A 12623-nucleotide genomic window follows, 5' to 3' on the forward strand; every position below is an offset into this window, starting at 1 on the left:
GTAAGAAATATATATTCTATAGTGGGTGATAATTAATTACCGCTGACCAATCTTGATTTAGACTTCCCTTATAGAGCAGTGCCGTTATACATCCGGTTAGCGATGTCATGAATACCATAATATCGGTACATCATGCCACGCCGTTTTAATTAACCCACGTTAAATCAAATACAATCAGATTACCACGCCTATCTCTCTTATGCATTTAACTGGCAGCATTTATTAAGATCATGCTCGTAGTAGTTAAATCATATAAAGCTAAGCTTTCATATAATTCCATTATGTTGCTCTCGCGGCTTTCAATTACGTAATTATCCATTAATTACGACTAAATGAGACTATTAACTCTCATAAATCTATAATATGCACACAATCTAAAACCTTGATTAGCTTGACGTATTATTCAAAAGATTAATTTGTACGTATATGAATACAGCGGGAATACACGATACATACACTCTAAACATTTATTCCGCGCAACTTTTTTCGGTGCATTCGTCGTTTTAGTTCCTCGATAGCTTCGAGATGAAAGTCGCCAAGCGGCTGCAACGAGTCCCGGAGATCATCATCGAGAATAGTCGATAGTCCGCGTACCTGCTCCCGTAAATCATGCATGTCCACCGCCGTTAGTTCGCGGTTAGATCGCGGACGACCAACGACACATGTAATAATGATCGGTCAAGCTGGCAATTACCCAGCCAGCGTCTCGTAATCCTCCCCCCTTCCATCCCCTGAGGGGCCCTCTCCGCCGAATTGTCATTCAGCTCGTGAACGGCGGGGCCCGTTGTTCAACCGCGGGACTGACTGGAATATTATATGATTCTCATAACAAAAATGCACGCTCTCGTCGAGACCTCCGCTGATCGCTGACCGCTTGCCTCGCTCGCTCGTCATCGTTCGCCAAGTCGTCCTTCGTTGAGTCGACACGAGGAGGCCCCACGGGATACGCCTCGAAAACTTGGCCTATGATTTCTTTCTCTTTCTCTCTCGTTGCACGTTCTGACCTAGCCAGGGCTGTTCGCGCGTACTGTAACGCGGGCCTCGGGAAGAGAGCCAATGGGATTGTGCTTTGCCTACTAGAGTGGCGGACGTTATGGATTTTTCCGACTCCGCGCCGGTCTTGGCATCCATGGGAACTCTTCACGATACTCGCGAAGCCTCTACTCATCGGCGCTCTTCTCTCGGTTTTACATCGTGCACGCGTTTTTTGATCGTTATTCGATTTGTATTTGGGACTTGAGAGACAGAGAAAGAGAAAAAAAACTACATATATATGTATATATGATTATTAAAATCATTTCCACCGACCTGGGCAGAAGAAGGTGTCGGTTTCCTGCTTTTCTTTCCGTTCCTCCTGTAGTTTCAGTCTTACCGATTATCTCGAGGATGAAAGCGATGCATCTCGCGGGATGAAACGTCTTCCCACACTGTAAATTATTCTTACTATCTTGCTGGCTACTCTTTTTAACGGTATACGTTATTTGTACACGAGCTTCTCCGCTTCGACATACGCATCGTAACTTTAAAGTATCATACTGAAATTGAACGAGCTGATCTTAAGATCTACGAGAGTATAACTAAAAGAACTTGAGTCATTTTTTTTTCAACACAAGAGCAATTTATGATTTATTGAATGTCTATTTTATATAAGATAATTTGAACGTCGATTAAGAAAAACTGCGAAATTTTTTCCCGTGCTGTTCGAGCAATCTAAAATCGCGGATTTTTAATTTTGCGAAGCAGTTTCAAAGAGAGAACAACATCGATTAAGAATGTAAATTTCTCAGTTCAATTTCTTCAGTTCTTAAACTGGTGGCGCATAACGAATACAACTTCTCGCATAACCACTCACGCGCGTAAACTCCTCTATGGCATTTAGAGACGTACAAAGAAAGGTGAGTCTCTCTCTTTCTCTCTCTCTCTCTCTACGGGGATTCGTGCGTTCGCCTCGCGTTGCATTGCGTTCACAGCATCCGAAACTCAAGTACCGACAGGGCTTTATGATCGTGAGGGGGCCGTGACTATCGTAAAAGTCATCGCGATCGATGGGCAAAAAGCTATTCGGCGGATGATTCAACCGCGCGTTGCATCGCGTTACATTTAGCAATGGGGAACGCCCGTCGTAAAGACAACGACGAGAGGGAATCGGTCACACTTGGTCGGCGGTCTATAAAATTCAGAAGGCTGAATGCAGATTTCAGGGCGCGGTGTGTATCGTTTGACCGTTTTGTAATCTCGCGCCCTCGGTCCGGCCACGCGAGAGACTCGCCATTAAAGTGCTACACGGAATGTAACGACGAGGAATATTACGACGTTGCACAAAGTTAAAGATTCGCACGTACTCTCGAACGGTATCGAAGTATAGTAATTACAACAACCTTGCGGCGCAACTCTTCTTTTCTTTATCTCTCTTTCTTTTGCTCTCGTTTCTTTCGTATATAGCGGCAAATAAAATATCGTCCGAGTGCTTATTATCAGCTGAATTAAATTTAGATTGTCGAAGAAATATATTCATTAATAAAATTAAAGATTTGCTTCTTGCTATCTAACAAGATAATATTTTCAAAGCATTTTAATCTTGGTTCTGAATTTGCATAACTAAAATTCTATTATTCTCTCCATTTACTATGTAATCGAGATTATTAAAGTCACTAATAGCAGTCGTAGATGTGCACAAATGCTCGAAACTGTTCGATATAATAATTTATAATAATTTATACATATGTAACACTATGAAACAATTTTATTATTTTATATATCTTGCATATAATTACTTGGAATAATTATTCGCTACGAGTTTATTGTGAATCACTTTATTTATATAGTTTCTTAAATTTCTAAAATTCTTAAAATTATTTTCAAAGACAATTCCTGCAGTTTACTCGGCAATCACGGTTCACCACGTGTCGCGGTATAAAAGGCCGAGAGGGAGGTCTATTTCTCTTCAAATAGACGGTAGTAATAATAACGTTCCACACGGTATTCTCTGTATTAGGGATAATTGGAGGATGAGCCGCAAACGGCAGGACGGGTTTATCCCTGCGCGATAAAAGTCTAGGGTGGAAAGGAAGTGCCGGATAGAAAGAGAGGGAAGGGGAGGGAGAGTTGGAAAGACAGAAAAGAGATACGCTAGCGAGGAAAAACGCAAATTCCACGGATGGAGGCGTGTCTGAGAGTACCGAATGAAACTATGAAAGCAGGTTGCACAGTAAAATCTTTTGACGGAAACCGAGACAAAGCTTAGGAATAGAGAAGGACGTAGACCGAACTACAAAACGTTCGACCATCGGTCGGGATCTATCATGCGAATAAACATGGTAGGAAAATCAAACTTAGAGTGAAAGATTGTGAGAAGAAAAGCGGTGGTAGATTAGGATGACGATTCTGATTGCGTAGGCAAGGAGCATCGTCGAGACATTATCCACTTACAGGAAATTATCTTTCTTCTAGTAGAAGGACTCGCAGAAAGCGCGCGCGCATCTCAGCGTACTCTCTTTTCTCTTTTTCCCTTTATCTTTCTCTTCCTCCTTTATTCGGCAGCTGGAAAAATCGCGCCGCGAAATAGCCATTGTTCGGTGGACAGAGGGAACAAGAGGGAGTTTGAGCGAAGAATCTTCTCAGGAACAAAAGAGCTGGAAGCAGTAGAGGCGAGAGGAAAGAGAGATCCCGCGCGTTTCCCTCTCGTAGTTTCGTACCGTCTATTTGAGTGTTAATCGCCGGCCATCGGGCAAATTACCGGCTCTCTTCGCACAGAAAGAGAGAGAAACTGCTATGGGTCCTTCCGTTTTTTTTTCTAGTCATTGTTTGACGGCTTCGGGACCATCGGCCCGCGTAACGCGCTCCCCGTTTCATTGTGTGCATCTTCCTCGAGCTGCTTTAGCCGGTCGCCTCCACTTTCCATCCGTGCGAGAATTGCGGTCCGGACAGGTTGTTTAAACGGCCTTGCGTAAACTTGTAACTCAAACAAATGGAAAATTCGTACGACTCGGTAATCATTGCTGTGTAATTCGACAAAATTGCCGGGTCTGCCTTAAGCGAGCACGAGCATCACCGACATCGTTCATCTCTCGCTCATCTTCTCTCCGCGTCTCGCGACGCGCACTTACCGCATATTCTTAATCATGCGTGCATTCCTATGCTCCGATTCACATTCCTGTATAATAGTTTTCTCTCAAAGAGCTCGGTCGCATTGCTACGCGCCGCGGCAGGTATTACAATTCGATCGATTCTCCAATGATTGGTACAAGCAACGTGTGTGATGAACGAGTAGCTAAATTAATCCTCTTTGCTGTGCATGTTTCTGTTGAAGCTATTTTTAAAATTCCCTCTTCCCTTTTAAACTATTTTTGAACTTTTAATTAAAAATTTTATTGGGAGATCATATATTAATTTAATTAATATGTAGCAGACATTTAAAAAATTTTTTTTTAAACGTCTCGTGTGCTATCTCGAATTTAGAATTCACATAAATGCGATATTTCGCAACGCGTCATCTCGTATTCGTACTACTAAGAATACGATGCAAAAATATATGACGACGTACGAAGCAATTAAACGCATGTCCGTTCGCTGAAACGCACGCGATTTATGGGCGGCGGCGCGATTTCGCTTTCTAGTCGACGCGCGAAAACCGACGCGGCTGATCTGGATTCGTGTCGAGCATACATATCGGGAGGTCGTCGCAACTGGACGCAGATAATTCTTGCGAAGGCCCCGAGAATATATATAAAAAAAATTGTATATATATATAATTTTTTGTACATATATACATATATAATTATATATACATATATATGCAGGCGCGCGATCGTAGGCACCAACAATCCGCCGCGCAGCGTGGGAGTTAAAATCCACGCACGCATGAATTACGTTCGTACGCGCAGGAGCATACAATAAGTTAAGCGGTTCACGTAGACACCGGTAATTATGGATGCGTTTAAGTCGCGGCGGTTTGGGTACCAGAATAAAATAATATACGTGAGCCGGCGTTTTTATTGCCGAATTAAGGGCGCCTGCCGAGACGTAGCTGCGTGTCGCGGCTTTATCTGTCCCTCGCATCTCGGTCTCCGATGGAGGGAAGGGCCAGATGTAACTATGCCGAGAGTGGTCTCATCTGATGCATTGAGGAATATTTAATAAAAAGACTAGATGACGCTCGTGTAAATAGTGTCCACATATTTTTCGCTAAAGCGATTAGAATGAAGGACGATTCCGCGCGAGCTAAGAAGTTCCACGACTTGAGTTAATCTAATCTGACAACCTTGTTACAATATATGCATATGTGGTATGACGCGATTCCTTTGTTAGCGAGCAAGCTTTGTATAAAGAGAGATTTCTCGACAGTTTATTACCCATTGTCTATCGTGGCGAAATGGTTTAACATAGCTATATATGCGTTTATCACCTTAGCTACCGATCTCGTGACGTTAAAAATTATTGCTGAATTTCGCTAAACCGCTGAAACCGAGCGAAAATTTAATCTTACACAACCGTTAAATTGGGCAGGCATTTTCAGCGCCGGGTGTAACAATCGAAATGTTTTCGAAGAACGCACACACACGCACGGTTGACGTCACTACCGGCCATCGGCGATTTATCGTAATATCCCTCCGGAGACTCTCCCTTTGGTCGGGCTCTCCTCCGAAGCGCGGTGAGTATCTCTGACATTGGAAAAGGAGAGCGGGGAGCGGCGCGACCGCAGAGATGCGGTTATTATAAAACAAAAGACGACGGTCGATTTCGATAATAAAGAAGAGATACGCGCGCCGATGCGTCCCCGTGGGAGCGAGAAGAGTATCTCGCCGGGGGAAAGGATTGAGACACCCAAGAAAGAGAGAGGCCTCTGATTCTCCGCGAAGAGAAGGCAACGGGCGCGAAGGATGTGGTTCCACGCACCGCGATCGACTTAATTCGCGCGCTGCCCGACTCTTTTTCCGTCCGGCGGAATCGTCGTGCCCCTCCGACGTCGTCCTTCTTCAGCATTGCCCGCGCCCTCCCTCTTACCTCGTGGCTTTCTTATTTAGTGCCCTTACTTTACGTGTGCGCGCACTGTTCCTCTCTACTTCTTCACTCTCCTCCATCAACGCTGCCAGGCCGCTTACCGCCAATCATCATTTTCAATTCTCCGTGGTGCAGCGCCTCCGCCACCTTCTTTCTCTCTCTTTCTCTCCTCGTCCAGGTTCTCGTTTTCTGTCTCTCTCCTCTCGCGCGTCCGTCTTCGTCGTTTCTCTTTTATTTGAGAGATATGCGTGGCTCCGTAAAAAACTTGGGAATATTATTTCCGAGACTGAGAAGGAACACGACTGCCGGCGGTTCCGGTCCGTGCTGCTGCTACTCTGTGAGTCTTGGTCGTTAGTGCGTCGCGATTTGATGCGCAGCAGACGACTGCCTCTTCTTCGGTAAACGAACGTGCAAGATCGACCCGCTGTGGGGAACGTCAAAAACCCACACTAAGACGCAGGCGTCACTGCGAAATAAAAGTTTGAAAAGGGCTAACACGAGGTGATAAGATACCGGATGTAACCCGTTGAACGAGGAATGAATTCTGCTATTACAGAATTTTTTGTCTTTTAGAAAGGATTTAACATCCCCTTAGAGATGCGTGAAAATTATTAATATCTAAGTAATTGTTCTATAGAATCACTTATTCTCTGAAACAATAAAAAATATTATTTTAAAAGAATTAACATTATTTTAAATTCTAAAAAAAATTATTTTTTACTTTCTTTTCCTTTTGCATTATCTTGCTTTTCTTTTTTTTCTTTTACGTGAATAATAGCTAATGAGAGCAGATTCCCGCATCGCTCAAGGTGATATGATTTGCGTTCTCGTAACTTCTTCTCGCGTGACATCATTTCGTTCTCAATGACAAAGAATGATGATTTCTCTATTCATTAGTATTCAACGTTCTTTCGTTTAATGGTATCGTCATCAGTTGTTTCGATATTACTTCGTTTCCTCTTCTTCACATTGTGTACCTCTTTCCTGCCGGACGGAAAATTCCAATTTCTACTTACGTGCATTTTAACGATCCGGAGTCGTGCAGGATTGTCGTGCTACATAAGGAGATTCCGTCAACCTAAGTGGAAACAAACGAACGTGTGTATGTACATGCACGCGAAATAGGAGGAGCCTGTTTGACAGAGGTGGAATCCGTGGGACGTTTAAGAGTATTTTCACGAGGACATAGATCCGCCTTCTCTCCCGTATCGTTGCGAGAAGAACGAACGTTGTTTGTACTGTCGTTGGCCGTATTTTTTGTGCGAACCATCGTAAATTGTATCACTATCGACCAACATTGACGATTACAGATACAGTCGCGAAACTTCGAATTTTTAGTCAATCCGGAACTGATTCTCTATTTTTGATCTTTCTTCAACTCGTATTCTATATCTAATATCTGACGTAGGAAGTAAATATCAAAATAATTTTGCTACTAAAGAGATATCGATATTGTGTATATATTTTGTACGTATTTTTATCAAACTACGATACTAAAAATTTTCAACCGTATCATTATTATGGACATAAAAAATCCAATATATCCGATATGGATTTTTACTGATACTTTTATAATAGAGTTTTGAATATTATATATAATTTTTTCATATTTGTATTTTATATCTATTACATTATTCACAGTGTCAGCATATTCCCTAATATATATTTTACACAAAAATTGTAAAAATATGCATCAAAAATATATACTACAAAAATGAATACATTTTTCGATATCTGCGAAATATCTTGGAGTAGAAATTTTCGCTGGTGTGTCTTACAAATATCTCTCTAAAATCTATTGAAATAAATTAGATTTATTTAGCTCAACTTTGATTGTTCTCTCTATACGATATTCTGGCAGTATCGATCGTACATATGTAAATTGCATGCGAGGACATCGTGTTTTCTCGTGACGTTCTCGAAGAGGAAGCTTTTCTATCGCGATAAATCGTTCGCGCCGTGACGTTATTGATACGATAGTGAGCGTTTAAGAGCACCTCTAACTCGACAGCTCGGTAGACCCACACCTCGAACTGCAACTGCATCGTTCGTCGTTCGCGTACTGTCGCGCACGCCGATTTCTCTGTATGATTGGACCCTTGCGCCCGGTTACACCAGCGCAGAGACACAGAGTCACCTGACCATTGGTGGATCCCGGTGATGATGGTGCAGAGCATCATCCGTTCTTTCTCTCTTTGTCGATGCTCTGTTTCCCTCGTCTCGTCCTTGTCCCTCAGCCACCATCTCCAGCTCTCTTCTTTTCTCTCTTCCGCCCTATTCTCGGTACGAACTGTTAAGAGCAAGGTGTCTCGACCGTTGCGGACTGGTCGGTCGGATGGTTCGATGGTTGGTTGAACGACCTAGCCCGGATCCGCCGGCCGCGTCCATACCGATCGCCTCCTTCTGTCTCCTTCCTCGCCTTTCCGACCGGGCCCATGCCCATAAATATTCTTCGCGTATATACAGCCGTCTCTTTTCGATACATTTTAACGCCCAGAGTTGCAACGCGAAGCACCCACCTTTTACACTCGCAAACGTGTCGCGTTGATGGTCGGCTTGCGAATCGCATCACGGCTATCTTCTGGTACAGTGCGCGATTAACCCTTTAGCTACATTTAAAATCGCATCACGGCTATCTTAAATTCAGACAACTGCGCGAGAATTTTTAATTCCGTCAACATTGTACGCAATCGCGAATTCGCGTGATACGCATGCGATGAAAAATGCAATAGCATAATTAAAACAGTAATTAATAAAATAATACATATTTACCGATGATAATTAATTAAAATAAAAAATAGCATATTATCAAGAAAACAAGTATGCGTCTATGTATGCTTTCAATAATATTATCATTTTAAAAGATAAAAAATATATATTCTTTATATGCAGATAATATGAAAAAAATATATTTCCTTTTTAATAAATATTTTTAATATTTATTACATACATTGTTATATTGAAAATATCGTATATTGTATTATACGATTCTTATTGCTGTATTCATAGAAATGTCGCTTGCTTTGTATTTTTGGCTATGTATTCTTACAATTGACAAAATTGTAAGACAGGAGTGTTTTATGAGAGAAATGTGCTTTTAAACGACGATTCATTCAGCTTGGACGATAGTTAATTTTCACTGACGTATTAATCTCGTGAGCTCCCGTGAGCTCTTGAATACATGCATTGATGCACTTGAATATATCTTGTAATATCTTTTTACAACTTCATAAGCGTGTAATAATATCATTCCTGCAATATGCATGAAATATCCATCAATCTTTCACATCGTAATGGCTATTTCCTATTTTAAACAATTTTAATACAAAAAACTCGATTATCATAAACTTTCGATTGGCACGTACACATTATCGGTAGAAGGATAATGCAGTTGTAACGCATCACGAGCCGTGTACTTTGTCCGACGACAATGATATTCCATAATTGTGCTCACGCGGCGTGAAAACCGATTTAATTCGATAAGAATATTCAAGTGCAGCGATGAAAAGGCACTGTCGTTGACTCGGACCTCGTACATGAAAATAACGGAACTAACGATCGAGTGGCTCGTAGAGGAAAAGGAAGGGGGAAAGAGGGGACAGAAAAGGAGAGAGAGAGAGAGGAGAGTACCATTAATGGCCGTAGCTTCGAAGAAAAGATTTCATAGAGACTATTGTACGATCGTCATACCAAGAGTTACCCTTGCCAACTCGTGTCGACTCTTTGTCTCTGGATTGGCGCGTACTCTACAACGCTAAATGCTCCAGCTTGAGAGCGAGAAGGGCGCACGCGACGCGTATAACAACGTTGACAATACAGTCAAAACATTATTTTTTTTATTCCCCTCGAGTCGCCTTCGTTCTATGCACCGGTGCATAGAATGGCGACAGGTACTTTTGTTGCCACTTTGACGTTGCGCTGTATTTCGCGATCATTCACCTACGAGATCAATGTTTCGAGAGTAAACAAATTATAAAATAAAAGTAAAACAATACTCGATGAAGATTAGTTACATCAATTTAGGAAATTGCCTACTAATTGTAAGTGTACAATCTTAATGAAGAGATATTATATTTCAATGCGTATTGATAAATATTATTAATTAATTATATTAATAAATATACGGTTTAGAAATATGACGGATATTTTGGGAAAATAAATACGCGACAGCGACGATGAGAATCAATTAATACAGCAGTGTGATTTGGACTATACTCTTTTGTAACGCGATGAATAGAGAAAGGAGAATTGTTCGAGTTACATATAAGTACAATGGTATAATTGCGACATCACACAATGTTTCCGTTACATATGTCCGCGCATTTGGACGGAATATATCGCGCATCTGTCGCAATAAAAATGACAATAATTGTAATTAATTTCTCTACGCGCCATTGTACGAAATAAGTAATACGATCTACATCAATAATTATAATTTTGATACAGTGAATTCTGCAGTAAAATACAAAGAAATTGTACAATTCTATAGAACTATATATTGTACAATAATATATAATGCGTATATATATACAGTACGCTATCATGATTATTTTATTATACTAGAACAACACAAGCGCGCGTTATGTGCGCGCCATTCTTCGATTTTATGTTAAAAAGAATATTTAAAAAAAAATAAATATAAGTTTAAACTCGATTGATATTTTTTCACAGAAATCAGCTGATTAAAGCGTTAATTTGCTAATTAAATTTTAAAATAATAATATAGTAAAAAATTAAAATAGTAATACGTTGTAAATAATATGTTATAATACTTTATTCTTGATTAATATTTTTTGACAGAAATCAGCTGATAACTGTCAAAAATAATAATCGAGTTTTAAGAATTATAATATATTATTTAAAACATTATTATTATTTTAATTTTTATAACATATTCTTATTTTAAAAATTAGTTAGCAAATTAACGCTTTAATCAGCTGATTTCTGTCAAAAAATATTAATAAAGCGAAAATTTGCTAATTAAATATTCTAGCTTACATATTTATATTTATATTGTGGTATGTTATAATCGGCTAATTAATTTTTAAAATAATAATATGGTAAAAGTTATAAAATAGTAATATGTTGTAAATAATATGTTATAATACCTTATTCTCGATTAATATTTTTTTTTCTAAAGCTATATCTTTTCGAACGAATCTCCTTCGAGTTTTAATTAATTATTAATATTATAAGTCATGTATATAGTATCGCGCGCGCGCTATTAGCATGAAGTTGCCGATGTTTGTAGCCTCGGCCATTACCGAAACGCCGCGAGTATCAGGCAGTTGGAGCTGCGTCCCGCTGTGATTAATTAGTAAGCATAATCGTTAGAAACGATTTCTAACCTTTGTATTGTAATATTTATCAATCGCATATCATAATTTCAACGATGAATATGTAGTCGTAATTGTTCGAAACGCATATTTCGCGAAAAATTCGATGCAAAATCTCTTGCCAACATAACCCAACTTAATCTGTTTTCGCGCGCGCGAATGCGTTGCGATCCGTGGATATCTATCGTTAATTTTAGCTTACATATTTATATTGTGTATGTTATAATGCGAAATAATAAGATTGTTCTAATATATGTATGTATTTTATTTGTTACAGGTAGCATTGCGGTACACAGTGCGATTCACGCGTCGTGTCGATCTGTAAAGTTTCGCGTGTCGGGAGTGCCGCGTAAAGTGTCGGACAATCGTAATTATTGTGTTTTCGCGAGTGTCGTGAGTGCTACGAAGGACCAAGAGAGGAGGAGGAGGCCCAGGGTGGCATCTGGCGACAGCGGGGCAACTGCGAGGTATGCAAAAGAAAAATATTTTTTCTAAACTGCATTGTTTATTCAATACACATATATGTATATATACATAATTTGAATATTTTGTTTTCAGATCAATGTGCTGTGTACTACAATTTCGCTATTGCAACTATCGGTGAGTGAAAAATTGTTTATTTTGTCACGTTTCTATAGCGGTAATGTATATAATATGTTACAAATATTAAAATAGTAACATATGTTTTAAATAATATGTTATATCTTATCCATAATTAATATTTTGACAAAAATCAGTTGATAATTGTCAAACAAAAAAATCGATTTAACATGCCTTTTTAAAAAGGAGGATAAATGAGCAAGAATTTTATAAATTTATTTATTGATAATGAAATATAAAATCGACAAATTTTTTTTCTTATATTTATTTTTACTTAAAAATTTGTCTAATTTATTTCTAAATTTAATACAATTATGCGCGTCTGTAATTCTCTAGATCACAAATTGTGCTATATTTTCATTACGAAATTACGAACCGGCAGCTGCAACGAACCAAGTTACTTTGCTTTATAATATAGATAATAACAATCGAATCATTTCGCTTCATCGATGTCTCTCTTCGAATCGCTTCGAGAACAGGGACATATTTAAATATTATGCAACAAATATTTCTGAGATTATCAAAAATTACTCAAAAGAGAAGCAACCAAATTAAGACACGTTATTTTTTATTATCGAACTCTTTACACTTCATTGTTCATTCTTTTTCTTATTTTTGAGATATATATATATATATATATATATATATATATATATATATATATATAAAATGTGTGTATGCATTTTG

At 39.2% G+C, this 12623-nt stretch overlaps 1 protein-coding gene across 1 annotated transcript in view; it reads left to right on the top strand.

Moving 5' to 3' along the window:
• The window catches only part of Zfh2 (Zn finger homeodomain 2), a 386236-nt gene that overhangs the window by 52999 nt on the left and 320614 nt on the right, over window positions 1-12623 (top strand). The window contains exons 2-3 of the mRNA XM_083034260.1: window positions 11614-11803; window positions 11895-11936. The gene's annotated coding sequence lies outside the window, so the exon portion shown is untranslated. The remainder of the gene's footprint in view (window positions 1-11613; window positions 11804-11894; window positions 11937-12623) is intronic.

The sequence above is a fragment of the Prenolepis imparis genome, unplaced genomic scaffold (genome assembly GCF_030444845.1).
Source record: "Prenolepis imparis isolate NDT839.2.m4 unplaced genomic scaffold, iyPreImpa1.0 SCAF_3, whole genome shotgun sequence".
Taxonomy (NCBI): Eukaryota; Metazoa; Arthropoda; class Insecta; order Hymenoptera; family Formicidae; genus Prenolepis; species Prenolepis imparis.